The sequence below is a fragment of the Choloepus didactylus genome, chromosome 8, assembly GCF_015220235.1.
Source record: "Choloepus didactylus isolate mChoDid1 chromosome 8, mChoDid1.pri, whole genome shotgun sequence".
NCBI classification, from domain to species: domain Eukaryota; kingdom Metazoa; phylum Chordata; class Mammalia; order Pilosa; family Megalonychidae; genus Choloepus; species Choloepus didactylus.
The window spans coordinates 119,102,635-119,119,804 of record NC_051314.1 but is presented as its reverse complement, the minus strand read 5'-3'; the positions used below and the strand labels follow the sequence as shown (position 1 = coordinate 119,119,804).

General features: G+C 43.0%; 1 protein-coding gene across 5 annotated transcripts in view; it reads right to left on the bottom strand.

Moving 5' to 3' along the window:
* The window catches only part of GRIN2B (glutamate ionotropic receptor NMDA type subunit 2B), a 511,855-nt gene extending 497,574 nt beyond the window's left edge, over positions 1 to 14,281 (bottom strand). For 2 of the 5 annotated variants that reach the window (XR_005218349.1, XM_037846029.1), the window contains exon 1: positions 13,181 to 13,796. The gene's annotated coding sequence lies outside the window, so the exon portion shown is untranslated. Of the gene's footprint in view, positions 1 to 1,948; positions 2,012 to 13,180; positions 13,797 to 13,952; positions 14,062 to 14,222 lie in introns of those variants that run through there. The other 3 variants (XM_037846031.1, XM_037846030.1, XM_037846032.1) reach the window with 3 other exon arrangements.
* Between the last annotated feature and the right edge of the window lie 2,889 nt (positions 14,282 to 17,170).

The following is a 17,170-nucleotide window of genomic DNA, read 5'->3' as shown; positions in this document are numbered from 1 at the left end:
CGATTGCATTTTGTTTATCTAACTAGGCTTCCTCTAAGCTTTCTCATCCAAGATAACAAGCTGCTCTCTTATACTATCTCAAGGCAGAGGCAGAGTAGAAAGAGCCCTGGACTTGGAATCAGAAAAGCTGGGTTTGAGTCCTAGCTCTTTCTTCTTCACTTCAATTTGGGGCATCACTAGAGAACTTTGTACAGCAACTGCTTCATCTATAAAATCGTAATAATAGTTCCTGCCCAGAATTCCTCCTGTTGAGTTCTTGGGAAGACCAAATAATGTACTGGGAAGGAAACAGACGAGAAAGCCTTTGCTAAATATAAAGCACTCCAGAAATGTACGTGATTGTTGTTCCAACAACCATTTTGGTTTGTTACCTTCTTTCCTTGAAAACCTTCCTTTCTTTCTCATTATTTTTTTCTGCTGGTTTCCTTAGAGCGTTTCATTTATCTGACATTCAGTCAGTTCATGGTCACTTTGCCCAAGGCTCACTTCAACCATTAAGTCCTCAATTAATTGGCTCCTCTTCATGGGTATCTTCTGCATTTTCTTATACCAAGAATTATTGTTCTCTAAATATTCTAGAAACATTTCACCACTTCGTCATTTTTTTCTTTCCCTACTAGCAATGATTTGATGAGTTACTCAAAGAAGTCAATGTCAGTTTTGATCTGGAGGCCTCTAAGTCAGAAACGACTGCTGCCCCATACTTGGGAAACCATGTAACACACACCCACCACCCAAGCCAGCTTGGAGTGGAGTGGCTACTGGGTTGGGACTAGGAGAGTCACAGTAATTAATACTTATCGAATGTTTGCTCTTTGGCAAGTCCTGTTCAAAGTAAAATAACTCATTTATTTCCCACAGTAACCCTAAAAGGCTAGAATTATTAATACCCCATTTTACAGAGAAGGAATCTGGGGACACAAACAGTGAAGACATTTACCCAGTAAACTAAGAGGGTCAGAACACAAACACTGGCTGTCTGACTCCTGCATTCTGGTGCTCAACCACTTCATTCTGCACCCGCTGCAGGAAGGAAGGGTGGAGGAGTATGCAGGCCACTGAGCCCTGAAGCCACGGGAGAAGAAGGTAGCCAGGAAAATTTCAGACCCAAAAATGACAGCAAAAATGACAGTCTGCACAGCTCAACTCAAAGTGTGCTCATTACATTTCTATGCATTTCTGGGGGACTCTTCTGGGCAAGCACAGCAGGAGAACAAATCCCAGATAGTCACACAAATCCAGGTCCTAACCACCCTTCAAATTCTGCCAGGCACTTTCTTCTCTTCCCCCATCATCTTCATTATATAGAACCAGACACACAAGTTTCTTCTCAGTCTCTGACCCTTCAAGTCAACCATAAACATTTATTCTGAAGCTGTGGAGCATGGGGTTTAAGACTCTGGGCTCAAGCCAGACTGCTGGCTTCAAATCCCTGCCACTTAAGCTAAGCAAGTTTTTAACTTCTTTGTGCTTCGGTATCCTCATCTATGCAATGCAGGTAACAATTGTACATGCCTCACAGGGTGGGTACGGAGTTAAATTAGTGCATGCAATTACTGTGAACAGGTCCTGGCATGTAGTAAGTGTGCTCACATCATCTCAGCAGCTGTTTATTAAGTGGCCACAATACACCAGCACATGTGCCACACGAGGACAGGAAGGTGTACATTGTTTCTCACCTCAAGAAAGTCATGTCATGGTGGGATGGGATAGAGAAACACAGAAACAGTCATTTTCATTTGGCGGGAGGAGGAGGGATGGCTACAGGAGCATGAAGAAGGCAGGGATTCCAGCCTAGGGGACCAGCAAGGCTTGGAGCAGAGGATCCCTGAGCTGAATCGTGGGGCTGATCAGGAGTGAACCCGGTGAAGAGAGGTGGGGAGGGCACTGCAGATAGAGCAAGAGGCACAAGCAAAGGCTTGGAGTACAAAACAGCCTTTCACATTACCCTTTTTTCTCAGCTCATGTCACCATCTCCGTCCCCACTCTTCTTGGATCGTGCAGAGATAACAGATAAACCTAGAAAAAAATAGTCCCATACATAAAGCTAGAAAGATCAGTCTTGCTCTCCTTTTTGACAAGCATTTATCTAGAAAACTAGACAAATGGGAGAGAACATGAGAAGGGACAGAGAGCAAATATTAAAAGCCAGAGGTCCCAATTCCTAGGTGCTGCTCCGTGTTCTGAGTACTGGTTGCTTTTCCATGGCTGCCTGTTCTCCCCATTAAACATATTTTTTTTAATTCTCTTAGCCACTGGGAGTGGAGCTACTGCACTGACAGCAATACAATGCATTGAAAGCCTATCATTTTGAGCAGGATGGCATGGTTAATAATATAATATTGTATGTATGTACATTAAACTTATGATTTGAGGGTATGTTTTGAACAGTCCTCATTTTCTCCACAACAGAATAATTATCTCCTGGAAAGACTTCATTTTATGGATAAGGAAGCAAGTTCAGTGAGGTTGTATAACTTGCCTGGATCACACAGAGCCAGGGGTGGACTGAAATGGGAACTGGTCTCCTGGCCCCTTCCACAATACCACGTTGCCTTCAGTTACTGAAAAGTGGTTTAAGAATATGCATGTGGTAAAGCTGCGACAACCATAGTTATATCCTTTCTTAGATAGAAATATAAAGGCCTAAGAAATTTAATTTTTGTGATATATTTATTTTATATGTAATGGCCCTCCAAGTCAACAGTTAATCTGGAGATTTGAAACAAAACCAGCTCTCTCAAATCCTTTTTGGAATGAAGGAAGCATAAATCATGGATAGCAATAATAATGATTTCTGATAAGAATAAAACCCAGCAACAAAGCAGTACTCCTAACTGTCATTCTCCTGTTCTAACCATTAGTTTCCGCTCAAAGAAGTAGTGTAGGAATGGATTTTAAAAAGAAATAGGTCCCAATAAAAGCAAACAGGTAGTCTTCAAAATGCCAAGATTACATGAGCAATGGGCAGGAGTTGTTTCCTCTCAGAGGAAGTAGTGTCTCCAAGTCAGAGAAGAAGTATATTTTCAGAATGGTATAATGCCCAAGCCTTAGTCATCACGTGAAATAAAGGAGATCTTGATCACCAGTGCCATGAATTTCTCACCTTTCATTCTCACTGAATTAAATTGAGCTCCAGAAATTGTCTATTTCGTAGGAATCCATTCTTCCATTAAAAAAAAAAATTCTTAGTGTTTTGCCAAGAGCAAAACCCAAAGAGAAGTGATCTAGAAGGAAGTCACTTTAACTAAAATTTCAAAGTACATTTTTAGGTTCCTCTACCTGCAACATAAGCCTTTATCTTCTTTTACATGGAGACAGCTCTAGTATAACTTGAGAGTCAGCAGTTAGAATCAGAAGACCTAAGTATGAATCCTGGCCTACAGCTGTGTGACCTTGAACTCTCTAATTCTCACTCTGTCCATCTGGGAATCAGGAAAAATAATGTCAGCCTTGTTGTGAGGATTAAATGAGATAATATATGCTAACAAAATCTAGAATATAATCGGCAAACCGCAATTACCTATTGTCAATCCGAGGCCCAATTACATTATATAGGGACTGGCAGCAATAATTCTTAGCATTTTTACTCCATTGCTCATCTTTTAAATGATCTAAAGTCCTGCCTACCTAATTCCAGACCTTCTTGATCCCTTCTCTAATCTATGTCTTGGTTGCATAAATGCACTTTCATTAACAAACTAGATTCCCAGCCATGGTTACTGAAAAATCATTCATGAGTTTCAGAGCAAGCTTGAATTTTATGTTGGTTTCAAAGCATCTTTGCAAATAGGTACAGAACATAAAGGAGAGGTTGAGGTGAGTAATCACGATTCCATTTATTCCAGAAAGTACAGCACAGTGAAGGTGATTAGGGGATACTAGATGAAAGGGCCCTCAAGGGATTTGTCCCAAACACCAGCATATGGAAAGAGTTACAAACAGAGGGAAAAAGAAAAACAGCATGAACAAACAACTTGGGAGAAAAGACTTATTTCTAGCTGGGGAGACCAAGCAAGACTCCATGGAGAAGAACGCATTTGAGATGGAGCTTGAGGAATGAATGGTACTTATACAGAACTGGAAGGGAAGAAGAACAGCAGAATTAGTGATGAATGAAGGCTTTTTGAAGAAATGCCCTTACTGAACTTAGTGTGAAATGAAGCTCAAAGTACTGAGGCACTAAGGAATGGGTATATTTTCATTCCTTCTGCCTATAGCTAGCACCAAAGATATACTCATCCATTCAGCTCTAGTAAATCTCACCAAAAGCATCAAGAGGTGGTTGGAAGGCAACGGCATGGAAACATAAAAGGTATATATGTGTCGACTTTATTTTCTATGCACATTCATTTTCACCAGCATCTTGACCGACAACCAGTATTTCCTGATGGTTCTGACATTGAGCATGCACACAGAATGTGCTGCTAAGCACTGAGGATAAATGGTGACAAAAAGCATGGACATGTTCTCACGGGAAAATGGCAAATTAATCCACAAATAGGGATTTCTTCTCTATGTACAGATCCCAAGGAAAGCTATTCAGTATTTTTGCCTTCAAAAGTCTAAAGGGTTATCATTCTCCCACCCAAGAAAGATCTTCCAAATCAAAGCACCTCTACTTGGCCAGGGTAGAATTTCATCTGCATTCCTTCTGCCCAAATGAGCTGAAGGAAAAACAAGTATACAGATGAAAACAGAACCTGAAGCCCAGAAATAATCCTGGAGTCCCTAACAAGGTGACAGGAAGGAGAATCATGAACCCTGAAGACATCAATTCTGGCTTCACAGGCCTTACAGGTGAAGCTGATCTGCGTGGTAAAAAATCCAAGGGCAAAGGCTGCAGTACCTCGATGTAGACGTTTTGCTTTCATAGGGCCATTCGATAGATACTTGGAAATTCAGATCACTGTGTACACTTCTTAGCTTTCTTCTAAATATTTAGTGCCCTGCACCTCTGCATATCCCACCAAATGCCACTGTGAGTCCAAACTACACTCGACTCTTCTCTCTCACCCCTAACAGCTGTTACAAGGTGTCCAAAAGAGCATTTTCTTATTGTTTTAATTTTTCTGTTTAAAGGAACACAGATACATAAATCTGCTTTTTTTCTCACCTGTGTACATTTTGGTTTGTATTTATTCTTAAATGGGGTGGGAGGGAGAGAAAAAGGAAGGATGTGGGAAAATTATTAACCAAGCCAGCCTAATAATCAGTGATTAAAGTTACAGTCAGAGAAGAACGACGTCTTACTGCCTCCTACCCTCTCCCTCCTCTTCGTGCTTTTAATATTCTACTTCAGGCACCAAGAGGGAGGGTAGCATGGCTAGTGAATTCCAACCAGCACAAAGATAATTGCACCATTCACATCCCTCACCAGTCAATCAGGGTCTGCTCATCCAGCCCCATTTATTAATAGTTTTCCTATATTTACAGTGTTACAAAGGAGTGAAATGAGGCTTTCTCTCTGAAACAAGAAATGGGGCACCCTCAATAAAGACTAAGTGGAACAGAGGATGTTTGCAGAACCAAGGCCTGCGCGTCCTATTTCACAGTCACACCTGTTTTCAGGGTGTCAGGGAAAGCATTCTTCCTAACTTTCCTAACTTTCAACGCCAGGCCTGTGCTGGCACTGAGCGAGCTCAGAAACAGGGTAAAACACAGTTCTGCTCTGCATTCAGCCACTGGTTCCACCCCTTGCTTGCACTCTGGAAATTAAATCCCCTCATATCCCAACCACTTCTTTTGCCTGCTGGCCCAGGGATCCTCTACTAATCATTTAACAGTTTAACAGCAATAGAGTCTCACCCTACATGTTAAAATGCCAGGATTACATAATGCTTAGCACTAATAGGTGTCCTGACAATCATCTAGCCAAGTGGTTCTCAAATCTGGCTTCACATTAGAATCCCCTGGAGAGCTTTTTAAATGACAGTGCCTGGGTCCCTCTCTGAGAACTTCTGATTCCAATTTAACTGTTTGTTGTAGATCCTGGACATGGGCATCCATTTTTTTTTTAATTTGGGGGAGGCAGGCACAGTGGGAGCAGATTAAGTCTTTTGGCTTTGTGTTCTGTTTTGAAGCTCTGCAGGTGATTCTAACATTTAACTGGGGTTAAGAAGCACGCTTCAGCCTATCTTCACTGTTAGGGAAACGAGAAAAACTGAGGCTCAGAGTCAATGGTTTGCCCATGGTCACAAAATAAAGTAGCACAAGCAGAACAAAATAGATGCTTCTGACTCCCAAGACCACCCCTCCTCCACTATCATTTCAGCAGCTACTGGACATCCTGAAAGACCTAACATTTTTAAAGATCCATTACATACAAAGGGAGTACCCTGAGCTCTGAAGACACATGAATGAGCAAATGTCCACCACCGGGTGATGTAAGGGACATGCATTTCCAGATGACTTTTGGGGCAGGCCAGGGGAAAGGAAAGCACTGAAATGAGATTCAACAGATGGGGTGTTAACACACGTATGTGGCTTCTGAACATGTGACTAACTTTAGAACAATTTTCACAGTTTTAAAATGGTGGTGGGCAAGGACAGATGGGACTCTCCAAGGTGCCTGTCTGTGTGAATCCTCCACCAACCTAGGTCACATACACCTCATTATTATACCCAAATTGCACACACACATTTAATGCACTTAAGATCATTTCTGGCTACTGTATTAGGCAGCTAAGTCACTGAACAAACATCCAAAAATGCACAAGACTAACGCATATGGGTGCATGTGATGTGTTTGTTTCCACATAGACACAGAATACACTGATCATAACAAGCTACAGAGATAGCTGGTGACCAGACCAAAGCTCCTAGAAGGTGGAAGGATTGCTTCAAAAGCTGGAGCATTTTCACAGAGTACAATTAACTTTGGAAAAAACATTAAAGTTGTCGTACAGACAAGTTTCAGTTTTCTTCTAAGCCTCTCTTCTTCCCTCCCTAACAATGTAGTGTTTTATCCAACCATTTTTTCTAAGTCCCTCCTCTCAAAAAGAAATAAGATCTGACTAAGAAATTCTAACCAGCTGAAGCCCAAGAGGCTCTATATACGAATGAATGAGAAGTTTACACTTGACATATTTATATGTAACGGATCGTTAAAAGGTTCTCAGCCCAAGCTTAGGTTTCTTTTACTAATGAAATGATTACAAACCACAAGATACAGGAAATGGTAAAACTGGAGGGGAAAAAAAAGGTAGAAGGATGGGGAGCAGAAAAAGATGCAAATAAAATTGAGAAACATCCATTTCAAACCTTTCTTCCTTTATGTTCTAGTGCTCTCGTTTATTTTACTCTAAATAAAATAGCCTAGAACATTAAGTGTCTCCCCATCATCTCTATACCTAAGCATCCCATGAGTAAAAACCTCTTAAAATATCAGACCAATCTAAAGAGACTATCAAAAAGCATCTTCTGAATTCCCTGGGAATAACTGAGCCCCTCTTCTTCCATTGCTCCCCTTTACCATTATAGAAAACGGCTAGTGACCGAATGGCATGGCAACTCTCTACCTCACTATGCTAGAAAACACAGTGGTCCTTCATTCTGAGTAGCTTGGCCCAGGCCAGGACCCAGCTCTCTCCTTGGACACAAACCAGCTAACAGCTGTCCCTTTCTTGGTAATGGCCATCAACAAAGTTAGTTGCAATCCAGTGATCTAAGATGAAAACTGTATCATTTCCTCATTCTAGGGGCAAGCAAATAAACAGAGCTGGGGTTCAATGATCGTAGAATCACTAACAGAAATTAGAGCCTCTTCCCTCTCCTTTCAAGAAGACCCCAACTTTATTCCCTGGCCTCATCATTGAAATACCTACTGAATGAGCCTGCACATTCCTCTGTTATCCTTCACCCCAGTTAAGGGATACAAGACAGAGCAGGAGGAAAGCCCTTTCACTTGCGTCTCTATATGCTCTCTGCCCTCCTACAATGAGCTCCTCTCCTTCTCCTTTAAAATGTCTGTTTGGCCTTCAAGACATAATTCAAATTTCAATCCCTCCATGAAGCTCTCCTCATTCCCCCAGTCTTCTCTCCTTTATAGATCTTACCTAAGCATACGATTATGTCTTGACATTCGCGTTCACCAGATCATGAGCTACTAGTAGGCACAGGCCAGAGCCAATTCTTCTTCATAGCACAATGTTTGACAAATATCGGTTGTCAACAAATGTTTGTTGAACTATTGAGAAGTAGATCAAAAGACAGAAATATAAATAAAGTTAAAAGAAAAGAATAATGTGGAAGAAAAGAGACCAAGAGATGTTAAAATAAAGATAAACTAAGAAGCAAGAGAACACACAAAGGAAAGAAAATGAAGAAAGAGAAGAATGAGTTAGGAGAAGGACCAAAAGGACAGGACAGAGAAGAGGAAAGGGGAAGAGACTAAAGAGGTACAGGGGTGAAAGCATGAAAGAAGAAAGGAAATGGGTGAACTTAAGTACATAGGTTCCCTGCTGATTTTTCCTTTGTTAAGAACAAAGCAGAGATGCTGGAAGTCTCAAAATTAGAATACATGTGAAAACTGCCTATGTTAACCATGGTTTATAATTAGATGAAGGGTTGCGATAGACTCATCATGCATGGCCCCACCCCAGATATAGAGAATCAGAACCTGCATTTTAACAAGATCCCTAGGTGATTCATATATATAAAAAGTTTGAGAAGCTCTGATGTAGACATCGGAAATCCACAGATAAGTTCCATGCCTCAATTTAATAGATGACGTGGTACACAAAGCATTGGCCAAGTTCTAGCACTAAGCAGCTACTCAACCACAGACCAAAGATCACTTCCTTTCTCTGGATCTCAGCTTCTTCGTCTGTTGGATGAGGTCAGAGTAGATGCTTTCTAAAGTTTCATAAAGCTATGACATTCTTGGTCTCATCTAACATAACTTCAAACTCTTCCCATATGGTCCCAAACCAACAACAAATTTTATCATTAACTATTTAATATTTCACACCCTCTCCCCATTCATTCATTTAATGTATTTTGAGTATCTATTTTGTGCCAGTCGCTATGCTAAGTACCAATGATTTGAAGACGAATAAAACATCTCTTCTGCCTTCAAATAGCTCATAATCTCCTCCGGGAAATAGGTCATACAAACAAAATTAGGATAAAGTGTGCTAAGAAATATGAGTAAGTACTGGTGAAGCACAGAAGACAAAGCAACCACTCTGCTTGGGGCAGTCATGGAGGGTTTTAACAAGGGAAGAACATATGTGCTGGGTTCCTTCTCTGCCAGTCTCGGTTGAAAGTGTTAGTAAGTGAAAACACAAAAGAAAGGTGATTGGAGAGCATCAAGGAAATAACCAGAGGTTCCCTGAACACACCTCTCTGGGTTCACAAGCCCCCCAAAGCTCATCCGTACCATGGCTTTTGGGTAATGACCACAGACATACCATTAATAGCCACAGGAAAACCTCAGAAAACCCCTCCTCTTAGTTATGCCTACTCTCACGCCCTAGCTACATTCTGTTCTTCCGTCTCCTGCCTCCATCTGAAAGATAATATCAATTCAACCACTAATCTACTCTCCCTGGAGACTTTTTCCTGTGGTTGCAAAGAGCAGATGCACTTTAATAAATGTGAACAATTCATTAGACCAGTAACTCTTTTGATCTGTATTTATTTACAGAGAGAGAAAGTATTGGTACCTGACTGTATGCATAGTACCGGAGACTGAAAATGTAGATTACTAAGGAGGAAATCTCTAGAATTCTCCAGTAGAGTACAGGATGGCATGGAGGAAAATGAGCTTAACTTTTTCAGCTCATCCATTTCTGACCCTGACAAGTCACAGGAGATGGTTTTTTTATTTGTCAGCTCCAATTTTCATTATTAAAGAGAGAAGGCTATTATTTGGACAAATAGTTTTCCAACCTTTAGAATGGTGAGTTCCACCCTGACTTATTCTCTTCCCTAACTTCTAGAGGTTGGTTTGTGGCTAAGGTTTCTTCACAGACAACCTCTCCTTTCTCCTGCCTCCTTCTATATTTCATAGTCGATAAATATCAGCTAAATTTTTTTGCTTTAGCCTGTTAGCTGCTGTGGACATGTCACCTTCATTTTCAGATTCTTGAACAAGAAAATATGAAAAAAAAAAAACTTGCACCCTTTGTCCATTGTATTCATGAAGGGGCTGGCAGAATGCTTTGCAAGGTAACGGCATGGCCAAAGCTGGATTAGCTCAGTCTTATTTCTCCCTGTCAACTCCCACTCATCCAACCAACAAATTTTATTCTACATATCCATCTCCCAGGTGCCCACGGCCCCTCCTCACACAAGGCTGGTGGCATGAACTGTGAACGCCAAGGGGACAGTCAAGGTTCTGAAGCCAGATTTCTGGAGGTGAAGCAGGAACACAAACTCAAGGGATCTGCTGTTCACCTCTCTGCCAGGGAAAGTCGCTCTTCTCACTCAGACTAAAAGAAAAGTGGTTGGTGTGCAAAGTAGTGACTAGAGGAATTTTTCCCTTCCCCCTATTTTCCTGTCATTTGGACTCTTTACCTGTTCTCTCTGCCTGTACCAACTCTGCCATAAATTACATACAGTGGCAAAGCAAGAGTCTTTGGACATGAAGCCAATGGGAGAGAGAAAAGTTAGACAATCCAGTGGCATACCCTGCTCCTCTCCTCACTCACTTACATCCATCTCTAAGCTGGCCTATGGCTCGGTGTTCACAGATCCAAAATGCTTTGCTATACCTGAGACACAGAGATAGAAGATAACCCTGTTGTTCTGCTTCCCTTGAAACCACCAATCTAACATCCTTGACCAGGAAGGATGTCTTTATCTCCCATTAAATTTTTGTCTTGATTGCACATCATGGAGATTTCTCAACTGAAATTGATTTTCTCCTCCTCCCACTGACAGTCACGTTTCTTTCCCATCTAACCCACACTGGCAGCAGAGAAGACAAAACAGAACCCAGTTAGCAATGTGTGCTGTAAGGAAAAAAGAGAACAATGGCCTCCAGACAGCCCAGAACACTACTGAGTCACAGCCTCAAGGAGAAGGCTCACGAGGATAGGGAACACCTGCCTCCTCACCAGGGTCTCCAAAATGCCTTTGCAGGTCAAGCAGGTGCAGACCACCTGTGGCGATACTTTCTGGAATCCCAACAAGCCCTTTTTGGTTGTCTCTCCTTTCTCTTTACAGCTTTCCCAAGCCCCATTTCCTCCTCTTCCTCAGTAGCCTCCCCTTTTATCCTGACTTCCTTTGCATAGTCATGGGGCCAACTAGCGACAGCCTGGAACCTGGCTTAATCCTGTTGGCATTAAAGGTGAATGAGGTGGCTAAGACCCTGTCAAAAGGCCTCCTGCCAACCTCATCACCAACAAACATTCTGAAGTGTACAGCACCATGCTAGGACCAGGGATGCAAAAGGGACACCTGCCCTATGGATGTCCACCTCTCTTTGCCCGTCTGTATGTATGAAATCATCACACGTGGCACTGCTTTTCTCACCCATGGCCCTGTTCTATTTTGAAGTAAAATTAAGAGTTCATTCTTCCACTTGAAGGAGAAGCAGATGGGGAACCAACTCAGGTGTCTCGAAGGTGCGTGCACACAAGACAAGCTCAGCTATTTGTAGAGACGGTGAGAACATGGTTCAAAGTGGGATCCTACCCTCTCACTCTAACTGCACAGTGGTTACAGATTAGCATTTAAGCAATAAAAGCTCAAAGGAATAAAAGATGATGAATCTGGTGTATATCCATCCTTTCTGGACAATGAAGAGCTATTGTCGACTGTCATTTTGAGCGGTAAGGACCTTCTGCTACCTCCCTCACATCCCTTTTTGGATTGTTTCAAAGCATTGTTATAAAAAAAGAAATTCCAGAAAAAGATTTGGGGAGGGAGTAGTTTTAGAAAGACTACTGATATTAATGATTCTGCTACCATGATTTTGAAGATCTTTATCTCAATCCGGATCCTTGCATTTTGGGGACCTTAGAGTTTGGGGATGTGCTATCAATGGACCAAAGAGAAGAGCAGCCAGCTCACCATTATGGCCCTCTAGCCCAGGGATGATGTGATTTCCTCTGGAGTTGTCTTGGATTGCATGAGTGACTAGCTGAAGAGACATTAGCTAAGTCTTTTCAATTTCTCCCATTATTTGTCTTTTCAAGAACATTAAAACGATACCTAACCACATTTCACATATTGTAAAAATTGACGAGAGGGGAAAAATTAAAGTAATAACTCTATTTTGAGGGTAGAAGACTATCACATGCAAACGACACATCTCTTTGTTTAACACAAAGACTCACGTGTCAAATTCTGCACCCCTTCCACATGCACAGCATTTTAGAACTCTGCAAGATAGCCATTTTGCAAGAGTGTGGAAGTAACAGTTTGCTTGGAGGATGTGTGGATATAAATAGATGTGTAGACAGAAGGAGAAATTTACAGCTCGAAAATAATAGCACAAAGAAAAAATACAAATTAGAAGCAGAATATTGACAGAATCCCTCCTTTCCAAGCTTGAGACTTAAGTCCTCTTAACCCGCAACATCCTTCACCAGGTGTTCTTAGATCAGCCCGATCTCCCACCTATACCTGCCCCTCTGCAATGGGCCTCCCAGGATTTCTGGGCCCAGTATCAAGCCTTTAGACAGCAAGTGGATTTTAAGGCAACATCCACAGTAATTTCAATCATTATTTTTATTTTTTAAAGGGCATGGAAAAGATGTTAAGCCAAGGAAGGTGGAGACAAGAGCTAGGAAGAGACGCATGTTGATGGCAAGGGGAAAAAGCCAGCTTGGAAAAAAAAAGATTTTTAGATTCCTATAAAAATCAAAGCTTTAGCCCTGGGTGAGTCAAATGCTATTTAACTCAAATCACACAGGTCTCCTGGTCGTGTCTGCATACATATAACCCCATGCCAACCAACGTCTTCCACCCCTGCATACACCCATCCTCCACTGCTCCCCCCCCCCAAAAAAAAATCCAAAACCTGTTTGACAAGACAAGGAAAAGAAATAACATGGGAGATTCCTCCCCCTCCCCTTTGTACTAAGCCTTTTTTACAAAACAGCATTATTTTAATATCTTGTTACCTTTATCTTTTTCAAAAAAGATCCACCTGAGGGAATTGAAGAGCAATATAAACAAGGAACCCCCCACCCCAGATGAAGAAAAGATAAAATAGAATTTGCCCTACCTTGGTTTGTAGAAGCCAAACCTCTAGACGGACAGATTAAGGGAGTGAGCATGTTGGGGATGTCCAGGCTTCTCTTCTCGCTTGCATATCCACATAAGAAAGACGATGGATAAATGAAAGGAAGATCATCTAAAATCCAATTTAGCGTGAATTTTGTTTTAATCTTGGGTCTTGAAGAGATGCAAATTCAAAGAAAAACAGATTTAATATAAAGAAATTTCAGGGTATGGAGAGCAGCTCACAATGCAGAATCCATAGTAATTATTCCGTTGGTATGTGAGGTTAGTGGCTGCAATATTTTTTAAGTGATTCTTCTGGAAATTACAGGTTTTGCTTTTTGGAGGCTTTAGTGGAGGAGGCTCTGTAGGGAGAACCTGGGGGCCGCTTCCCGGTCTCCGTGGAGCATGGTCATTCCCAAAGCGTCCCCTTCCTAAGGGGGAAAAAGAAGCAGTCAGGGTTTGATTCCAGTGTCCCCCGGAGGGTGAAAAAAATGCATTCCGAAAAAGAGATCAATTTGTTTTAAGGGAAAGGGGAAGGAAACCCCGCATTTCCCACAGAGTGCACACGAGAGGAATTGAAAACAGCTGGCATCGGTCTATAAATAATTCAGAAAAGGTCTGGCTATACCATTCCTGGGACAGGCATGGATGAGAGGTGGAAAAGCCAACCTGAATGGAAAAGGAGAGGGAGGAAGCGAGCGAAGGAGGGAAGGTGGGAGGGCAGGAGGCACCATATAGCAACACACTCACACTCGCAGAAACACAATTCTCACTTAACTCGCCAGCAAGTGCGGCCCCCAGCCCCATCTGCATTGCTGCTGACACGTCTGTCTCGATCTCCCCATAGCCTCCAGCAGCAGCGCCTCCTCCCACCCCGGGCTGGTGCTGAATGGGTTCTGATTGTGCACAGGATGCACACTGGGCATTTCTTGGAAGGGGCACACTGACACGCACTCACACACGCCCCCGGCGCGCACGCGCCCCCGCGTGCGCACTCACACTCACCCCCACGCACACTCACCCCCGCGCACACTCACGCTTACCGCCAAGCTGATGTGCAGCGCGCATGGGGCTTCACCTGCAACGTGTCGACTGGACGCATGGTCGCGGCGCGTGGCTCTGGCCCGGGGCACAGCTGCCCAGCCTCTCTATTCGATGACACGGTTCACCCGTTCCACCCCCACCCCGAAAAGACCAGAAAGAACCCTACCTCCCACCCACTGCCCCCCCCAAAAAAAGATCTTTTTTTTTTTTTTTAAAGCCACTTCCAAATTAGCGAGTGCGGGGTTCTGCTAGATTTAAGAGCTTTACCTAATACCAGGTTGGTCAACGGTTCAACTGTTTCGACCCTTTATTTTCCCGCACCCGCAAACCCTCAACTGAGACGAGAGATTCTAAAGCTAATATTTACGTACCGGCTATGAGCGCCTCAGAGAATCCAGAGTCTCCGGGGAGGGGTGGCCGGTGGCGGGGATTGAGGATTTTCCTTTTCTGCAAAGCAAGATTAAAAATCCGTCTCGGGGGAGGTTGAAGTTCACGACTCTTCTTTGCAAAGCAAAAGGGAATGCATTCGGACGCCAGCACTTCTGGGTGGTGGTGATCAAGAATCACCCTGACGAGCACATTCTATAGTGCAAAGCCCCGAGATTTCCTAGAGGTGAAGCCGAAGGAAGTGATTTTTGAAAGGGGGTGGAGGGGGACCTTCTTTCTCAAAAAAGAGTTGTTGGGGGGCGGGGGGGGGAGGGTTGGAGAGGCAAGAGCCCAGATTCCAGTTGGTGACGATTGGAGCCGGGGGAGGGGAAGCGGGCGGGGGCAGACCGTGTAAGTCAACCGCACAGCAGCCGGCGAGGAAGAGGAGGGGGAGGAAGGGGGGTAGTAAGAAAAATGGGTATTAATCACCAGGGACGCGGGGTGGAAGGAGGCGGGGAGGAAGGAGGCGAGGAAGAGGGGGGACGGGGAGATCATAGGTTGCCTGGTCTGGATTTGGGTCTCACAGTAAAAAAACTTGCCACACATACACACTACCTCTCACACACTGGCTTTGGTGGAAAGAGAAACCCACGAAGCTGGGGCAGATGTTTCTGCTCCCGGGACGTGTGTGGACGTGAGTGTTCTCTTTCTCCACACCCCCCACCCCACCTCATCCCCAAACCCCTTCACCCCCTCACCCCTATTGCTAAGACTCTGGCAGAGGCAGCTTCTCACGTCAAGTGCTGTTCAAGTGGGGTAGGAAGCGGAAAAAAAAAGCTTAACCCGAGTCCGTGGCACCTCCTCCTGGCCACAGTGAGGAACAGCAAGGAGGAAGGGCCGCTGAGGGGTGGGGGTAGCGAGACTGTCCCTCGTGGGCGGCCGCGCTAGGCTGCGGAAAGCATCTCAAAGGCGGAGCTGCAGTTTGAAATTTAAGGTCCCTCCCTTTATTTTCAGCAAATCAGCACTTGCTTCCTACTTGCATCCCGTATGCTGGGCGCAATTTAAGGCCAGGTTCTTGCCTTCAAGGAGCTTAAGGTCTAAATTGAGCACATGAGGCTGAGGCAGAAAACAATAGGAGACATAGCAAGGCAAATATAATTAAGGGCTAAATTATAGGGAACAGACTATATGTGTGCTTTACTAAATGCTAGTGAGGGCTTAAGGAGTTTGGGATATATTTTTTAAGGTGGATCCTGTTATTTAAAATCCTTGAAGAGACCAAGAGTGCTGAATACTCCCAAAATGAAACTGGATTTCACAGCACTTAAAAACTCGCCGTCTTTTAAAAGGCAAACGTCCATTCACTTCTCTCCCTCTTAAACTGCTTAATATTTTCATAGCACTTACCACCTGTAATATTTTTAATTAATATTAATATTGTGCATAGATAACTTTTTATTTTCATCCATTATCTTTTCAAAGATCCCCCAAAGTGGTGGAGCATTTTCATATCTGTTTTATCACTGGCTTCTCACCAACATTCCTGAGAAGCAGCCATACAAACACAAGGATTAACAATCCTGAGTGAAGTGGTTATACCTTTGGAATGGAGATTTGGTCTATACACACATCAGGTGTGTACTGCTGTCCTGTAGACAAGACAGCACTCACAATACATTTGAACTACTCTTTCATGTTTCCTGGGTTTTGTTTGACTTAATCTTTGACTCTAGGATTTTTAAGACACACATGCACATAAGCATTACATGAAAACACAAATGCATGTGTTCACATACAAATTCATCTTTCTCAGTTGTGGTACTATTAATTTTCCAAGGCAGTGGGTGGGCTGCTCTTCCACGTCTTTGGAGAATTACAGAACCATTCCTAATTTATTGTGCCACACTCTATGTGCAGATTTCCAATTGTTTGGAGGTGGGGAGGACACAGAGAGCAAGGGGTCCACAGGACTTTCCTAAAACACACTTCCCTGAATCTTCCAGCAATGCCCATTCCCTTCAGAATAAGATCCAAGTCACTCAAGGACTTTCATGGAGTTGACCTTTAATCTACGTTTTTCAACCTCAGAGCCCACCTTCCCCTTCCTATCCTCAATCTCCTTCATCGTAATTTATTCGTTTCTTCCCTTTTTTTTTCCCCTCTTACCCCAATCCTGAAATTCCTCACCAGCTTGTTCACTTTTGAAAGTGTAAAGGGAAGAATGAACTCTCGAATCCCTTCTACCTAAATCCATCTTGCCGTTCAGTTTCCAGCTCAAGGCTCGCCTCCTTTGGGGATATTTTTCAGCCTACCAAGCCTGAACTGATTTCAAGGATTTTTAATCAAGTATGGCACCTAACCATCATTTCCTGACTCCAACTACTAGCATTTGGAAATGTGTAGAGGAGTTTGATTGATCTGTTATCACAAAGACTGGATGATGCTACTGGAATGTATTATTCAAGGACCAGAGAAACTAAACACTAAACTGGACATTGGCTGTGTACTATGAAGAACTGGTACACTGAAAGGAAAATAATACTTCCATAAGTTGTTTGTGTTGAACCATATGAAACTGCTG